This window comes from Anguilla anguilla, chromosome 12, assembly GCF_013347855.1.
Source record: "Anguilla anguilla isolate fAngAng1 chromosome 12, fAngAng1.pri, whole genome shotgun sequence".
In the NCBI taxonomy this organism is placed as follows: Eukaryota; Metazoa; Chordata; class Actinopteri; order Anguilliformes; family Anguillidae; genus Anguilla; species Anguilla anguilla.
In genome coordinates, this window is record NC_049212.1 from 22,696,203 (window position 1) to 22,715,050 (window position 18,848).

The following is an 18,848-nucleotide window of genomic DNA, read 5'->3' on the forward strand; positions in this document are numbered from 1 at the left end:
CACCTCTAGTGCTTATCCATTTGCCCCCAGCTGCCCCCTTCTCCATAAATTTCTGCAGAGCATCAAATTGCTTTGTGAGAAAGTCCACTCATATCTTGAAGGTGCATAAATAAGATAAAGAACCGGACAAAAGAGGAAAAAATCTTTAAAAGCCAATACGTTTTGCCTGTATGCCTCCTTAGATGCAGTGTTGAAAAAGACATGCTTTCCTGCAGATGTTTATTTTTTGGCCACATGTTCTAGGGTCATTATGTCAGTATTCATTAAGGGAAGGGGGTACAAGATAATCCACAGCAAACCCACTTAAATGCGCCCCTCTGGAAAACATTCATTAGGTCTTAATAATGTCATGTCAGCCACAGCCAGCCATAAAAACTCTGCATTATACCACTGCTAATCTTGCCGTGTTCATGCACTGATCTGTAAATTGCTCTGGATGGGGACATCTACTAAATTAATAATGTGAATGTTTCTAATTTGTCTGTGATGGACCATGCAGGTTCAGTGGGTATGTGTTTGTGATTGAAATGGTGTTAGAATATTGATGAAACATGAACATTCTGGCTTGGAGATTGTAAGTGTGTGTGAGGTAATGAATGAACTGTGACTCATTTGGTTGATATATGGTTGGCCACGCTGGTGCTTTTGTATAGATCCGTCGTGCATTTCTTTGTGATGGTGGAGCCCGGGCGTCCAGGCGCCAGCTTTGACAAAGCTTTCGAAAGATGAGTTCAGAGATACCAGGCACAGCTCATTAGGACTGCAGCGCAGAACGCCTCTGCTCCTCCCATATAAACACGGCACGATACGTTCGCATCGTGATGGGCTGTCCTACCGCCCCCTCGCTGGGCTAATCTGCCAGAAGCAAGGAGACGAGACGAGGTGAGTCACAGCCACTCATACGCAGCAGCAGAATCCCCCAGCTCTCTCTCGCTCCGGCTCTCTCTCTCTCATTCTCTCTCTTGCTCCATCTCTCTCTCTCTCTCTCTCTCTCTGTTCAGTTCAAATAAAGTTTCAACGACAAATAACATGGTGTTGCCAAATCATAGTAAACAATTTAAAAACATTAATTAAAAAAAGATTTATATATAAATACATACATATATATATATATAATATATATATATACTGTATATATATATAAGTTGATTCTATATACTTGAGTATACACATATATAAACACACACATGCAAACATGCATATACACACACACACATATATATAATATATGTACATGCACTACATGGCCAAAAGTATGTGGACACCCAAACAAACATGACACCCACATGTGCTTGCTGAACATCTCATTCCATGGCCATTAACATGGAGTTGGTCCCTGCTTTGCTGCGATAGCAGCCTCCACTCTTTTGGGAAGGCTTTCCAGTAGATTTTTAGAACATGGCTGTGGGTTTTTTTTTTTTTTTTTTGCTTCCATTCACCCACAAGAGCATTAGTGAAGTCAGGCACTGATGTTGGGTGATTAGGCCTAGCTCATAGTTGGCGTTCCAGTTCATCCCAAAGGTATTCAATGGAGCTGAGGTCCAGGCTCAGTGCAGGCCAGTTGAGTTCTTCCCCACCTTTCTTGACAAAACCATGTCTATATGGGCCTCTCTGTGTGCCCGGGGGCATTGTTATACTGAAACAGGAAAGGGCCTTCCCCAAACTGTTGGCATTAAGATTTCCCTTCACTGGAACTAAGGGGCCTAGCCAAGACCATTATTCCTCCTCCAGCAAACTTTACAGTTGGCACTAGGCATTCAGGCTGGTAGCGTTCTCCTGGCATTTGCCAAACCCAGATAGTGAAACATGATTCATCACTCCAGAGAACGCATTTCCACTGCTCCAGAGTATAATGGCGGTGTGCTTTACACCACTCCAGCCGATGCTTTGCATTGTGCATGGTGGTTTTAGGCTTGTGTGCAGCTGATCGGCCAAGGAAACCCATTTCACAATGAACAGTTCTTGTGCTGACACTGCTTCCAGAGGCAGTCTGGAACTCAGGAGTGAGTGTTGCAACTGGGAACAGACTATTTTAACACGCATCAGCACTCGGAGGTCCCTACATATATACATATTAGAGGTGGGGTGTTTCCCTGAGATCTGGAATCAAGGACTAGTAACCTCTATTTATAAAAACGGTGACAAATTTAAAAAAGGTGATCAGATGCATCTGTGTGAGCAGTAACCTGGGAAAGATATTTGGCAATATTGTAAATGCCTGAATACTGGGCTTCCTTAAAGAACACAATGTCTTCAGTAAGAGTCAGATTGGCTTTTTACCAAAATGTTGAACATCAGACCACATTTAGACCCTACACACTCCAATACAGCAAAAACAAAACACCAAACACCAAAAATATTTTCCTGCTTCATAGATGCTTTAAAAAGGAATTTGATTCAATTTGGCATTACAAATTATTATTTAAACATATTCAAAGTGTTGTAGAGGTAGCTTATAACATATGACATTAGCAAATCAATATATAATAAAAACAAATTCAGTATAAAAATTGGTAGTAAGCCATGGACTGAGACAGGATGCAGTTTGAGTCCAACATTGTTCAATATTTACATCAATGGACTGGCAACAATGTTGGAGCAATCTGCGTCCCCTGATCTCACTTTACATGAAACTGAAATTAAGTTCCTGCTCTATGCAGATGACTTGGTTTTGCTTTCTCCAACACAACAGGGATTACAACAGAGCCTGTCACACTTAGAGCAGTGCTGTCAGAGATGGGCACTGGCAGTCAATCTGGACAAGACCATGGTTATGGTATTCCAATGAAAAGACAGATCTCAGGGAAACGGATTCTGCTTCACTCTAGGTGACTGTGTTACCGCACTGTAAAGGCAGTACCTACAGTACCTAGTGCCAAAAATAAATATATGCGAAGAATATTTCCCAGAATTTACAAAAAATTGTCCCAAAATTCGTACTCCTGCCAAATATAGAAAAACTTCTCATCCTATTAGGAGAGGACGAACACACCATGACCCTAGCAACTAAATATGTGTCATCCTGCCATACATCGAAAGACAGTGGGTAAACTCAGCTAATGTAAACAATGTTCGTAGCCGCTTGCATCGTGAATGCACATATACAATGTGGCTCCCACTCACTGCTAAACACACTGAAGACACAAGAGGAGACAGTGTGAACAGCGGTCCACGATTATTCAGTCAAAGTACTTTATCGCCCTCTTGTGGACAGAGGCCTACACGATCAGTTAAACTATAAAAGGAACCAAGAACTCAGAGATGAAAAGACGAACCGAATCTAAACATTACACTGAGGCTAATGCTCCAGTCTCCTGTAAAGACGATGTGAAGGCCATAGTTATACATACCTAATCTATTAACATCTCTATCAAATTTTTCCCCGAATAAAAACATTATGTATATATACTTGAATGTGCTAACTAACTGTAAATACAACAAACTTTGTGTAAAGTATTTTAAAATTATACTATTTTTCACGTTCGCTGGCAACCAGTACCAAGGCTCTTAGAAGCTCCCAGTTTATTAATTCAGTCACGTGACCTCTGCGGAAGTTTTTTTGGTTGGATTTGTATTTAACTAGCGCTACAAAACAAGCGTGAGAAAATGTCACCGTTCAGTGTTCTTTAGTAAAAGACTGTTAAAATTTTACGCCGAGAAATTGAAAGGAACAGTAGCAAAGGTAAGAAAGGGACTATTTTGTGTCTATATCATGGCTGTTTATCCACAAATAAAAGTTTTTATACGGCACGAAAACCGGATTATGGAACGAATTGGAAACACAGTAGTGGCGCTTTATCTTTTTGTTTCAGCTAGAAAATTTGCTTGCTCTTAGGCTACTGGTTCGAATTAAACGGTACATGCTGGCAGGCTATGCATACATTTTTGCCCTCACTTATTTCGCGTTAATATTCTGCAGATAGCCTCGGACCGAGAACTTAGCCAACTAGCTTTTTCTTGTGAGATTTTATTTTTGAAATGCTAGATATGGCATACAATGCAACTGTTTCCACGAAAACGTCCCTTAAAAAGTAAAAAAAAAAAAAAAAATTCCCTATATCTCAAGCCTAAGGTTTAGAAACTTTATTTCTTGCGGGCTTTCTGGAATGCAGAAATGTTGACGCATTTGTTTATGCAAGGGTGTCACTGTATTCAGTCGGCGTCCACGGCTCTACTCGGTGGAATTTTTAAAGTTGCAGAAGCATTTCATCCCGGTGCAAATAAAATTGAAAATTGAATTGAAGACTGAATTCCACGTGTCAACTGGAGGAATCCTGTCTATATTCCGGTATGAAATATTGTCTATGGACTTGATATGATTGACATTAATCCGCGTGGTAATGGATGTTTATCCGATCCGGTCGTGGAACATCTCTGCGTGTACTCCCTGTGATTATTAGGGGAATGGCTTGAGTAAGATTAGGCAAGGCCATTAGACAGTTCCATTAACACGGTTTTAAAATGCTGCTTGATCTCAGAATTGAATTTATAGTAATCGAATAAAATCCGTATGTCCTCTCTGCACATCTTCTGTGTTCAGATGTCTGCATACTTGTATGTAGGCTATATAAATTCAAAATCTTCCATGTACAGTATCCGGAAGGTTTTTCATCTACATGATTGTATATATAAATTAAATAAGCATTTTTCATATTTTTCCGTCGTATATTTGATAGCCTACTATTCAACAGACACAGCTCTATTAATGAAAATAAGCATTGCAGCACGACAGCTTTTGAAGGTATGCGTATTTAAACTGTAGGAGTTAAGCTTACTGCCTCAAAATGATGTAATTTTCCCTTTTATTTACAGTAAATGTTCATATATTTTATTAATGTAGCCCACTGTATTGTCTGAAAGTCATGTCAGAAAATATTAAAACTTTCAGTAGTTATTGCCACTGATTGTAACTCTGACCTGTACTTGTGGTCTATTGCAATATGACTGCCTTAAAGTAGGTTAATTGGGAGAAATCAAACTGGCAACACCGAATGTAAACTTGAAGCACACACTTCTTGCGGAATTGATTCACCATACATAGGCTACATTATCACTACTAAGAAATATATCAGATGTAGGTGTGAAGGGTAGACTTCCTGTCTGAATTTTCTATTTTGCTACGCTTTGGTACGCTGATCTTATCTGAAGCACAGTACAGACGGCAGGAAATTTCTGTCAATAGCGTTAAAAATTTGGAAGTGGCCTGGTATCTCATGGTCAATATTCAGGTTTCTGAGTTTACATTATTTCTACTTGGACTTAATATTCATTTTGTGATTATAAAGTATATTCAAGGTATGCTGAATTCCGCTGGCAATGCTTGTTCATTGATCCAGTGTTTTTAAGGTAATGGTTGGTTTGTAGGAATTGGACATATTTATTATTTATCATGGTAGTGTTGTCTAGTAGTGTAGTAGTAGTATAGGTTGTAGGCCTAAATGATACTGAAGTAGTGTGGAGTAGACAGATTAAAATTGGGAAGAAGACCAATGATACGATGGCAGAGACGAAGATGAAAGTTAAGATCACACTGTCTGCGGCAGCAAACCTAATAGGTCTTCAGACTCAACAATGCTGCCTTCCTGAGAAGAAAACTGCTAAGGTAGTTCAGATTGAGCTGTTTATCCAGTGCTGCAGGGAGAGCCCTCACAGGACCAGAGCCCTTGAAGCTCTGGTCCTGTTCCCAGTCCTCTAAGCCCTGCTCTTTGCTCCTGAGCCCCATGCTTTTCTGGGACCGGCTTCCCCCTCTCCCTCTCTGTGGGTGAACAGGGCCCTTTCCCAGAAGTGTGATGACTGTGACATTCCACATGCTGTTTCTCGAGGGTGCAGCCCCCTCCCCACTTCTGCACATCCGCACTCCCAGCCTGGGTCCTGAGTGAGTCAGCCAGCGTGCGAACGGGCCCAGGGTTCACTTTGTTCAGGAAACCTGCTGCAGCAACACCAAGGTTTGAGTCAGGCTCCGGGGCCTGGTTAGTCATGGGGCGGGTGGGCGTGAGTGAGTAACCCTGGAGGAACGCACTGACTGCAGGCTTGTGGTTGGGGTTTTGGGGAGGAATTGGGGGCATTTGGTTTGAATGCAGATGGGGAATGTTTTTGTAGGGGTGAGGGGTGAGCACTGCAATGCTCTTTGAATATATGTTGTCCCTTTATAGCCTGGTCTTCCTTATTTCCCATTGGTTTCCCAGTTTAGGATAGCTTCATGTGTCTGGGTGAATTCTTCCACTAGGAAGAATGTGCTGTCTGACAGGCATGGTCTCTCAATGCTGTGTATCCACAAGCTTTCCAAATCCTCAAAAATCATTTATAGTCTGGACAGTTTTTGTAATACCTGCATCATGAATGTTAAGTATCGGTTTCTGTGTTTAATACTGCGTTTTTTGTAAAGGTGTAGTGTGTGGTATGCATTTGTGCTTTAGTGGGTATATCTATATTTAACATTTGAATCTGATTAGTTGTGGTTTTTTGTTTTCACCTAGCCTATATGGAAAGAGTTACTCTAGAGATGTTGAGATGTAGATAAGAATGTATGAGTGGGGTGACTCTAGCTCTGGGTGGCTGTGGTTTTCTGTCACAGCCGACCCTGGCTGTCTTTCCTCTACTGTCACTCAGGAACTCATATAGGCTACATAATGATAGCATCTGTACCATCTTGTTACCTTTTTAACAGCATGGTAAAAGCTCTCCAAAATGTTAAACTATCGGTACTTGGAGAATTGGTTCTCGGACCTCACGCTTGTTTTTGAGACTGATCGCATATTAATGTTGGCAGTAGCAGGAATTTGATTGACAACACCGTGTAAATAAACTATCTATAACTATAACTATCTATCTATAAATAAATCTATCTAGTAGACCTCGCTGTGTTTACATTTCACTCATTTTAATGTTTAGCTTTAATATAGGCTACTTGTGTGTTGATGGCCTGACTGAATTGTAGCCTACTTCTTTGAGTTGGTGTATTTTTAAACCTGTAGAACACAGAGCGACCTGCAGGAAACGATGGATTTCTCATTGATCAGGACAAATGTGCTTTTATTCTTGTTCAGGCTTGAGGCTTACAGGCCTATTCCTTTACAACCAGTCATCTGAGGAACAAAAATCTTATATATTTTTTATTAAAGGCTGTTCTTTCTTTTTTTGGAAAGAGAAAGAAAAATATAGTCAAATTGTAGCTTACAGATTTTGCCAAGGGTGTGATTCTTAAAACAGCTTTATGATGAGCTATGTAATGGGTGGTGTTCACTGTATAATTCATCCAGTTTTTTTCATAAACTACTGGATCAGACTGCTGACTTGAAGTGGATGCACTGTTGTACTTTCTGCTTTCATGTGTTCACATCCCAGTGTGAAAGCTGGAATGCTGAATCAGTGCATGTATTAGGCCTACCTGAAGAGAAGAAATGAGTAAAGGCCAACTTTGCAATGTACAGCAGTTTCATGACAACACTGTAGCTATGCACAACCACATCAGAAATAAGCACCCAGAAGAAATGATGGACAAGCCCAGTGATGATACCAGATTCCTTATACTGTCAAATTAAAATGAGAAAGCTGCTACTGTAGCTCACTAGCCAAATGAACCTGTTTTCACTTAACATGCTCTTAAAATTAATTCCAGTGCTAATACACCTCAGCTGTCTCATAAGGAGTACAAATTAAATTATAATATTATGCATCGTTATTTTCAGACTATGTTATTTGATATAGCAAAGCTAACAGGCCATTAGCCTTCATTAGGCACATGCCTACATTCACTGCGATGCACTGCTAATGTTATTCAAAAGGCCATTAATTGACTTTGCAAATTGCATCAAAATGATCAGACTTTATTGTTTAAATGGTTAGGATACAAATTACCCCAGAAAAATGACTGATGCAAAGGGTCTTCCAGCCCCCTGTTCCACAGCCCACCACCTGAACTCGCTTTCTTGCAGAAAACTCAGACATGCTGGGTTGGGTGCAATTGGCTGCTTTGACCACTTATGTAAGGAACTTGACCTGATCTGCTAAATGAAATGATGGATACATGCAAGGTTTTCTGTGATGATGACCTTTTAATAATTTATTTGAGCAAACCTAGGTGATTACTGAAAGCTGCATTTTGCTGACTGTGATATAACTTTTAAAATCAATATGCCCACATTCTACCGTGTGTGTGCATGCAAGCTAACTGATGGAAAACACACACACATGCACACACACTCACACTCATTGGTCACAGTTCTGAAGGATTTGAAACCAAGTCTTTTTTGCATGCATGCTCCTCAGGCTGTTCCTGGTGCTGGCCCCAGACCCTCATGTCCTGGAGAATTTCACTTCTCATTGCTATAGCATTTGTATTTCTCTCTCTCGACCTCCTAATACTACACATGGCAATGCATACACACACACACACACACACACACACACGCACCTACACATACACACACACACACACATGCACACCATTTAATTTTTTTCCTGTCCCTCTCCCTTTCCATCCCTCTATCTGTCTCTCTGTGTCACACTCCCACACATTACCCTGTCTTCATGACACATTTTGGTAGGGTGGGCTTGTAGCTCAGAGCAGGCCGAGACATTCTTCTTGCGATCATCTCTTAAGCTGATATCGCAGGGCTTAGCTGAACTCTGGGCAGCTCCACCACATCCCTCCAGCAGTGAAGAGAACATGCTGTTTCATTGGTCCTTATTTCCATCCTGTTCATACTCTCAATTGAAAAGATTAGGTCATGCAGGGTGGCTGCCTTTTATAATCCATTTTTCACCTTTCAGTATACATTCCAATTTGCAGTTGACCCATTTAGCAGACGCTTTTAGCCAAAGAGATTTATGAAAGTGCATTTTGCATGGGAAGCAACCAACACAACAGCAAGAGATAGCTACACTTACAGTTACAGCTGCAGTCTCGCAAGTACCGCCATCAATGTGCTCACCTGTAGACTTCAGTTAAAAGGAAGAAAGGGTTAATTCATTTTTTTGAACAGATAGAAACACAGAGTTAAATGGAAATGGAGCTGTAATTTGAAATAGACTTGATGCATTTGTGGAAAAGACTGACGGTTTGGAGAAGGTCTTTCCATTGTGAGGAGACAGGGACAGAGAAGGGCCAGGGCCGTGAGCGTAGATGGAGGGGATGGTGGAAGCAGAGGTCTGGTCGGGGTATATCGAGTGATCGTGACCTGGTCGTTAATTAGAGCGACGCAGCTTGCATTCTTTTTTGCATTCAGGTTAAGTACCTCGCTCATGGGTACCACGGCAGTGCCCACCTGGGAACTGGGCCTGCAACCTCCCAGTTATGAGCCTGGTTCCATGACCATTATGCTACACTTGTGCACTTCAATCCATTTTTAATTGAGTTAATCTTGGGTTGGAATTTAAATGAAGTGTGAACTTGAAAGGCAAGCTCTAGTACACTGGGCTCTATGAAGGTATTGACTTAAAAGCCAGAATTCTTTGCGTGTTTTATGGGGGTTTATTACATTCACTTTGTAGGTCTCTTTGGATAAGTGTTTCTGCAAATGAACACATCTAAATGTGAAGCATAACTCCCAGTTACAGCCACCTAGTGGAGTAATGTTGAGCTACTGCATGTGAATTAAGCCTATAGGACAATGGAAATTGGGGATCTTCTCAGTACTGATCGCCTCTGTATTTTTCTCTCAGGCCTCTCCAAGGTCTATATTTGAAATAATATTTTCATTGCATCATGTTTCTGTTATTCAAAACACTTGTACCATGTAGCCTAAATCATTTTTAAAAAATACTTAGGGCAATAATATTTTCTTTCTGCTGTGTCTCAGGAAGATAAAGGAGCTTTTTAAGGCAGAATTGTGTGTGGTTATATAGGCTACCTGTTTCACTGACTGGGAAGACTAGCTCTGCAGTTTGTATCTCAGGGTTTCTACTGGATAGCCTGAATGATCTGCTGTATTTGTGTATATGTGTGTAGATTTACATGCATGCTGAAGTAAAGTAAGCAAACATCCTCAAGACATACTGGTAGTGTGGCAAGAGACAATGTTTTAAGTTCATATTAGATTGAAAGATGTTCTTTATGTGTCTCAGAAACGTAACATGACGTTTAGTTTTGAAAACCAGAAAAAATCGTAAGTTGCGCTTTCAATGTAGCCTAATCATTTTATTTTGCATTTCTGTACAAGGCAGCATTTCCTTCCTGAACTATATGTGATGTGACACTTCTGGCATCTGATCTGATGATGTGGCTTGAAGAATCTTTAAATTACTTTACTGATTATCAAACTGCTAAAGCAGTCACAGGTTTTGAGTTTCTGTTTTGTCTCCATCTGTCCATCCTCAAAGCCAATGGTTATGAAATTAGATGCCAGCACCTAACAATAGCTTTGTCTTAAATTATTGCTTTTATCTGTCAATTCAAGGTGCAGCTCTATTACATATATATTGTCAAGTGCATTTTAAAGCTTAGACTCTTCACACTTTGATGCAAAAAAACCCAGTCTCAATCGCTAAAACCATTAGAGATAACAAAAGAAATAAAAAAAAGCTAGCGCTTTAGAGCATGCTTTATCGATTGTTTATTGGAGCTTTGTTTGTCGGCAAATGCTTGAATAAAGGACACTGCGATAGTGATAAAGGGCTCTATATTATTGTTAATCGTTTATTATTTGATTTTATATTTTTGTAAATATCTCTAATTTTCCTCCTTGTGGGATCTCACCCTTACGTGATCAGGAGGCTTGTGTACTTCTTAACGCCATGAGCTATGAGGAGACTCCTGGCAGGTTTTTACAGTTCTGGACAGGTCTAAGGTGAGAGGTCAGCACAGTCAAATCAACTGTTGTTGTAGAGAGTGCTGCCTGCTGACATATGTATTTGTGTATGTTTGTGTTCCTGCGTGTGAGGTTGTTTGTGAAAGACATGAGTAAGCTTAGATAGCTAATAAAAAGGGTGCTGGTTTTGTGCATAGATGCTTTCTCGCCAAAATCCCTGGGTTTTAAGTGGGTTTTAAGGGTTAAGGAGAATGAAGAGATGTCTATCAGATGGGTAAATGCTTCCCGTGGTCTCTTCGGTTTTAGAGCTCTCCACAGAGCTTTGGAAACTCTGTGCTGTTTGCACCACATGGAGTGGTCTTTCATTCCTCTTAGTTCACAGAACCAGGCTGTCGTTATCAAATGGAATGTCAAGTGGAATAACTGTCCTTTTGGGTCAAATATGCACAGATTCACTGACTTTACACATTATTACTGATCTACATGCTATAAAGATCAGCAGAACACAGAGCAGATTAAAAGAAGCCCTTTCAGTTGCTTATTTGAGGTCTTTCAATCCAGACTGCAACCAGCCTAATTGCACAGTATGGGCTGCTCAGTATCTGATAACCTGAGCAGGGCGGCAGTGTAGCATAATGGGTAAGGAGTTGGCCTTGTAACCTAAACCTGGGGTCGCAGGTTCGATTCCCTGGTAGGACACTGCCGTTGTACCCTTGAGCAAGGTACTTAACCTGCATTGCTCCAGTATAGCTAGCCTATATCCAGCTGTATAACTGGATGCAATGTAAGTCGCTCTGGATAAGAGCGTCTGCTAAATGCCTGTAATGTAATGTAATGTAATGTAAATGGGATGGCAGGTATGCCATCCCGCCAAGTTACGCCTTGGCGGGGGCATGCCCCATACCTATGCAGCACCGAGAGTTTGGCACTTTTCAGGGTTCCTCACAGAAATAACCACAACAGCCACAGACACTCAGCCCTTAAAAACATTAAATTCTGTACATTCTGACCCCATTTCAACAGACAGATTTCATAAACAACTTCACGTCCACACAATAAAGCCCCAAACTAAGGGGATTTTGCGTTTTATCCTTCTTCTTCTTCTTTTCTTTCTTCTTCTTCTTCTTCTTCTTCTTCTTCTCATTCTTATTTTTCCTGCCGCCTATCCCAGTAATAACATGTCTCCCCATTGGACATTTTACCGACACCCGCCAAATCTTCACCTACACGACCCAATGAAAAACTTGCATACACACGCAAAATACCCATACCTTTTTACTCTGAAACATTTTCAGTACAAACAGCTAGTCCGCCTGTGGCCTAGTGGGTAAGGTTACAGTCTTGGGAACACAGGGTCCGAGGTTCAAGCCCAGCTAGGAACGCGTTTCTTTAACCTGCTTTTACCCTCACTAATAATTGTCTACTACTTCTCAATTATTGCTTTTGCACCATATCTACCAGCTGTTCCCCGAACTGTATTATGGCGTACCGCCTGCACGTTCAGTTGTTAACCGGCTACAATATTGCAAAGCCATATGGATTCAACGGGAGCTCTTCTATGCTAACTCACCTGTGTTCTTCTTTAAAACCACGGACAGGTTTGCTAATGATATTTCACGCATTGCATAGCTATGTCATGGTGCTGCCCTAACAAAGTGACAGACTGGTAAACCTCCGGTTGAACGATTGAATCCCGCCTCGTCCTCAGGCAGATAATTTCCTCTTTTACACTAACGTTCTCTTACGCTTATATTTGCTTTACCAAAACTCACTCATGGCCACCCATATGCATTTCATGACAGCAAATGTATTCCTTTTATTAAAAAGTAACACCAGTTCACAGCTGTGCCATTTCTACTAACTACATTTCTTCACTTGGCTACTGTACAAAACCTTCTTATCAGCAAACGCCACGTTTCTACATTCATGTTACCTCTCCCTGTTCTCTATCTAGCCACATACAAACAATTAGCTACTACGTATGTACGTTCTGCAATTCCCCATTAAAACATTACATTTAAAAACATGATTCACTCAATTATAACTACTAGTACTGAACATGAAAAAAACACAGCAGTGCAACAGATTTCACACGTTACTTAACCCTCCACTTTAACAGCTAGCGCTTTATAGCGACTGTTATATATACCGTTCGATAAGGAATACAAGCTCGCTCATGGTCACTCCATTTACTTCGCACTATACTCCGTGATCATGTCAACCTTCACCTACATGCCCATTCTGCTAAAAACATATTGTTTCAACTACGCAATTTCATAATGTCATCCTGATTTCTCTCACACTGTTGTTATTTTCTCATATGCAAAGCCTGCTGGGACATATGCGCCTGCTCCTATTCTCCACTATCATGTTTTCCGGTTCTAGTTTAGCAAAACAGCGAAGAGGATTCCTACCTGCAGATAAGCCTATCAAAATTCCTTATAAACCTTACAAACACTAAAAGTGCATCTCCACGAAATAACAGACAACGGAGCAGGACAGAAGGCTACACAAGTTGCGACCTAGGGAGTTATAATTCTATGGGCTTGCTGATTCTTTTGTCAGTCAAGGCTCGTTGGATGGACGTCAAATCCGTGAGTACATACACTGGCCATATTTGATATGCGTTTCTGATACATTTTACACTTATACGCCACCGCACCCTTTGTCACAGCCACTGTTTTACATATATAGCAAACCGAAACTGCTAAACAGTACACGCTCATCAGACTGTACAAATTCACACAAGGATAGCCATAATCCACAACCGTTTCTTACAGGGTCACTTCGCATTTCTCACTCTCATAATAAAACGCTTTGCAAAAAGAAATGATATCTCATAAAAAACACGTTTTCAACATACAAAAATGCCAAGTTACTCAAAAGTATTGATATCAAAATGACACCAAGTTACGGTACTACAAACAATATAGGCTATCTTGCCTCACCGAAATGACATAAGATGTATTTCAAAGCAATGCTACCCGATATTTCCTCAATTCTTTCAAGTCACTTGGCCCTGTGTGTATAAGCATGCAGTACATGGACAGGCCAAACATATGGCTCTCTCACAGTCAAGATTGATTGAATAGGCGTGTATATGTCCAATTTGTATTGGTATGTATGTATTTCGCTGCCCAGCCTTTCTGTTGCGTGAATGATAGTGTGTTTCTTGGTATAAGTGTGTGTTCGTAAATGTGAATGTAACATGCTGCGAGGGAAATGGCCCCATGGGGATAAAGAAGTTCTCTATGTATGTATGTACAATATGTATTTTACATGCAGTATTTATTGTACGTAGCAAATATACAATAACTTGCACATGTACTCAGATTCAGTTCAGAAGCAAGTACAAACATGTTTTCTGGAGAAATATGCTTCCTGTAGTTACTCAGCAGCAGTTTTGTACATTAATTTCAATGTGTTCCATGAGGCAATTCGAAATATTTGACTCTTTGATCTGACACAAAGTTTGCATGATATTGTAAAATGGTAAGATTACAAAACACAGGGCCAAGTGACTTGAAAGAATTGAGGAAATATTGGGTAGCATTGCTTTGAAATAGCCTACATCTTATGTCATTTCGGTGAGGCAAGATAGCCTATATTGTTTCTAGTACCGTAACTTTGCGTCATTTTGATATCAATACTTTTGAGTATTGATATCAATTTTTGCATTTTTGTACGTTGAAAACGTGTTTTTTATGAGATGTAATAATCCGTACAGCAAGTGACAAATACAATATGTTATGCTGAGCAGATGCTGTGATGATTCACTGATGCCTGGGGTATGTAGGTTGTCTGTAGTGGTAGACTGGGTGAATAGGATTTTAATCCAGAAAATGTAAATATCTGTGGATCCGCTCAGAATATATGCAACACAATTCCTTCACACACACTGTCAATTTAGACCTCCAGAAAAACTGGAGTTGACATAGGCCTTTGTGTTCACTGTAAAGAACATCTGTCTTATTGGTTCAGGCAAACATATGTTGACTGTTACTGGACCAGTGGACATACAGAGAAAGCCATTGTTTCCCTTCTCAGATTACAGATTACATAGCTCTGTGTCAAGCTACTCTGAAAACAGGATCTGAAGCTTGTGATGTGGTGCATCCGCAAATACTTCTGCAGCCAGAAGCCAAAAGCTGATCTGACAAGGCAGTCAGTCAGAATGGGAAGAAGGAGGGCCAGCAATCCGTGCTGAAGTGTGCTGCCTTTCCTGTCAGGAGCTGCTCAGGCCAAGTGCTGTGATCTTGACACAAAGCGGCAGTAGCAGCAGCAGTAGTAGAAGCAGCAGCAGCAGTAATAGCAGCAGTAGCAGCAGTAGGAGTTGCTGAAGCAGTAGCAGCAGCAGTAATAGCAGCAGTAGCAGTAATAGCAGCAATAGCAGCAGCAGTAGCAACTGTAGCTACAGCAGTAGTAGTAGCAGCAGCAGCAGCTGTAGCAGTAGCAACTGTAGCAGCAGTAGTAGTAGTAGCAGCAGTAGCTGTATCATAAGTAGTAGCAGTATCAATAGCAGCAGTAGTAGTAGCAGTAGCAGTAACAGCAGTAGTAACATCAGTAATAATAGCAGTAGCAGCAGTAGCAGTAACAGAAGTAATAGCAGTAACAGTTGTAGTAGCAGCAGCAGCAGCAATGTCTTTGCCCTGAAGGAAAGAAAAAAGACAGCTTCTGATCTTGGAAATACTCAGGTCATTTTAGAACAGTGGCCTGCAAACAATCTGTCAGTTGTATGTGTTGTTTTGTCTGCTTTTTTGCTGCAGGATTGTGTGTGTGTGCACATTTGTATGCGTGTGTGTGTGATGAACAGCTTTTCATCTATGACCTTTGGAAAGTGGCGTTTTTCCCCTGAATACATAAAATGGAGCAGGGAGGCAGTATGAAATGGCCCGTGTCTTTGAACACCACTTTTTCTAAGGCTAAATGAGAGCAGACTGTCCCTCCTTTTGTGCTTTTCACTTTAATAAGACTGGTAGGAAGCAGAAGTCACAGCTCAGAGGTTCCTCTGTCCCCCCGGGTGGCGAGCTATTCGCCCTGCAGACCCTGCCATGCAGACCGTGCCGTGCGTCTCACCCAGTTCGCCTCGCTTATTTTAGGATGTGTGCATCTCCAGGGGATACTGAACATGAAAAAGAGAATGTGCTACTCACACCTCTACTGCCACCCCTCTCCCTCAGGAGATGTACAAAAGGCCCCACTTCCCCTGTGTGACATACGACTTCCTGCAACCGTGAACTGCCACGAAGAGGCGCGTCGCGCGAAATGCACTAAGTGCCCTTCTCCACACTCGCTCCCATGTAGTAGAGCAGGATGGACTGCCCAACCCTGTACCTGGAGATCTAACATCCTGTAGGTTTTCACTCCAAACCTAACCAAGCACACCTCATTCAACAGCCAGAGATCGCGGCGAGCTGCTAGAATCAGGTGTACCAAAATAAGGTTGCGGTGAAAACCCACAGAACGGTAGATCTCCAGGCACAGGGTTGGCCGGCCCTGCGGTAGAGAGAACAGTACCGCAGCTTTTGGGTCAGTAGAGGCTATGAGCTCTGGGCGGGAGTGCTTGGAGACACCGTGCCACGGGCCAGCGCTTTCTGTGACCGTCTCCCCTCGTTCGCTCCTCTCCCGTTTACCTCCCCCGCTTCTTTCTTTTTTTGTCTCCTATTCCGCAGGGCTAGCTCGCTGGAAGAGGTGCGGGGGACGTGGAGAAAAGCAGATTTTGCAGAGGGCGCCGCAGAAATGTGTTGCTAGGCTGGGTTGGGGGGGCTCCCTTGTTAATTGTTGGGTCTCCTTTTTTGTGTGCTGTAGAATGCCCTATTGTTGACTGGAGCACAGAGGGGTGATTATAGGGCCAGAGACAGGGCTGTGCTACAGAGCAGCTGACAGCCCTGTGCTCTCACCCACACACACCCAAAGGGAGGGAGAGAGAAAAGGGAAGGAGAGGCTCAGAAAGAGAGAGAGAGAGAGATTGAAAGAGGGAGAGCGGGGAATGGATGAAAGGATAGATTGAGGTAGATGAAGGAACAGAGAGATGGAGAGAAGGGAGAGGGAGGAGTGGGGAGAGAGGGATAAGGTAAAAGGAGGAGAGAGCAGTACCTCTGAGACGTTCAGGGCCAGCGTACGCAGTGACTGAACGTCCTGTCCGGACCCTCTCACTCCCCTTTTATTCTCTCCAACCAAAGAGACAAAACCCCCCTTCTTTTCTCTGTCTAGTGACAGGGCTGCGTCAGCTGTTCCCTGGGTCACCCTTGGCCCACTTTTGCCTTTTTAATACAACCGTGCAAGTGAAGGCCTTTCACTAAAAGGAAAAAAAACGGAATAAAAGAAAAATAAATAAAATAAAATAATTGCCTTTTCACCTTGCAGTGTAAAACCGATGTGGAAATGCGGAAGTAAAAATATGGTTGAGGTTAAGTGGACCTGGTGGATGTGCCTTCAAGAAAAGAAAAGCATTCGCATGAACTTTGTTAATGTATGGACAGTATGTGCAGGGTCTTGGAAGTGAAATGTATTTAACGGGGTGCTCCTTTCCTCACGGGAGACTGAAGGGGCACTGCTGCTGCACTGATCTCAGAGGAAGTGCCGGAGTCCAGCTTTGCATTCGAGCCATCTGACTGGTCTCTGCTGAGCCGTGTCCCTGGTGTGTGTGTTGTGCTGAGCCACCCCCACCCCCCCCAGGGGACCTGACTGTGCAGACGGCTCTTACTCAGCTTCCTGTTCCTGTTTAAAAACACGGTCCATTCCTGAACTACAGTGCTGTGCGACTCCCGTCTTCCTCGACGTCTCTAATACGCTTCCACCCTCAAATCCTATCAATTTAAGGACTCAATATGTGCCCTAATTTGGGGGGGAGGGGCACATAAAGGAAGCCGAGAGAGGTTTTCTCTGTGTCGGAGGCTCGAAGCTGGCAGTAGCCACGCCGTTCTGCGTGAGGGAGCATGGCGGGTCAAATGGGCAGTGGCCTGCGCGCGCGGCCGGTTGAGGAGGACTCTCTCTCTTCACGGCGATCGCGAGCTAGCGTGAAAGCGAGGGTAGCGGCGCGATCAGTCTGTCAGCGGTCGTCCCTCAGCGAGCCTCTCACTGGCGAGAGCTGTAGCAAGGTGCGCCGTGCTGTTGTTTTGTTTAACAAATGAACTTCCTCAATCCTCAAAATCAGGAAGTTTTCTGTCATGATGATAAGATGAGTGATGGGTGGGCGTGACATAGAGAAGTACCGAGAACAGGGAGGGAGATAGTGGCAGAGAGAGCGAGAGAGAGAGAGAGAGAGAGAGAAATGCGCTAGTCCTGCGTTCTTACAGACGCTCAGTCCGTCCTGGCGGGGAATATTGGATGCTGCCCATAATGCCTTGCTGCCCTGAGGTAATGGGACCTTTGTATTAGAGCTTTGAGGGACTGAGACTCTGGTGCACACAGCTTGCAGCTTGCTGCCGGACACTGTTGACTGAACCAGGAAGAACCTGGATTAGAAAGGTGAGTGTTTGCTCAGGCACACTGTACACATGACATTGGACTCTTAACTCTAAATACAGTCGAGGTCAGTGCTTTTGTGTCTGCTCTACGGTGGGTGTCAACAGTCAGACAGATCTGAGTCAGGGAACCTGAGGCAAAATGTCCATCTTTTTGGTCCAGGCACTTGAATATTTCTCTTTCATTTTCAGCCACTTATTGGAAATCTTAATCAGAAAAAGGGCAAGGTAGTTACAGCTATAGTTGGTATTTTGCTAACCTCAAGTAAGTGCACTCATCCAGTTGGTACATGCAGATGGTCAGGTGTGTTTCATAAAATTATTGACTTCGACCATAGTGGTTCCCAAGTTTTGATTTTGCCTGTACGATACTGGTGAAATGTGAAATGAATGATGTATAATGCACATAATTTTGAACTGATGAAGGCAGAGTGATATCAAGCCTCTGTCCTCTTCCTCTTTTTCGATGACACAAGCGAGAAGTCTGCTGGGGGTAAACTTTGTTCACACTTGCAGTTCACACGTTTGCTTGTCAGTTCAGCGGCCCTGTGAATACTGAGTCCACACAGTCTTCAGCAGAAATAAATGCCTGAACTTTTAAACTGTGATATTTGAGTAACTTTCTGTTGCTTTT

General features: G+C 42.4%; 1 protein-coding gene across 6 annotated transcripts in view; it reads left to right on the forward strand.

The window, feature by feature from the left end:
- Window positions 1–3,542: 3,542 nt before the first annotated feature.
- The window catches only part of LOC118209036 (arf-GAP with Rho-GAP domain, ANK repeat and PH domain-containing protein 1-like), a 66,269-nt gene continuing 50,963 nt past the window's right edge, over window positions 3,543–18,848 (forward strand). For 2 of the 6 annotated variants that reach the window (XR_004761669.1, XM_035384141.1), the window contains exon 1: window positions 17,986–18,218. The gene's annotated coding sequence lies outside the window, so the exon portion shown is untranslated. Of the gene's footprint in view, window positions 3,683–17,977; window positions 18,219–18,848 lie in introns of those variants that run through there. The other 4 variants (XR_004761666.1, XR_004761668.1, XR_004761665.1 and 1 more) reach the window with 4 other exon arrangements.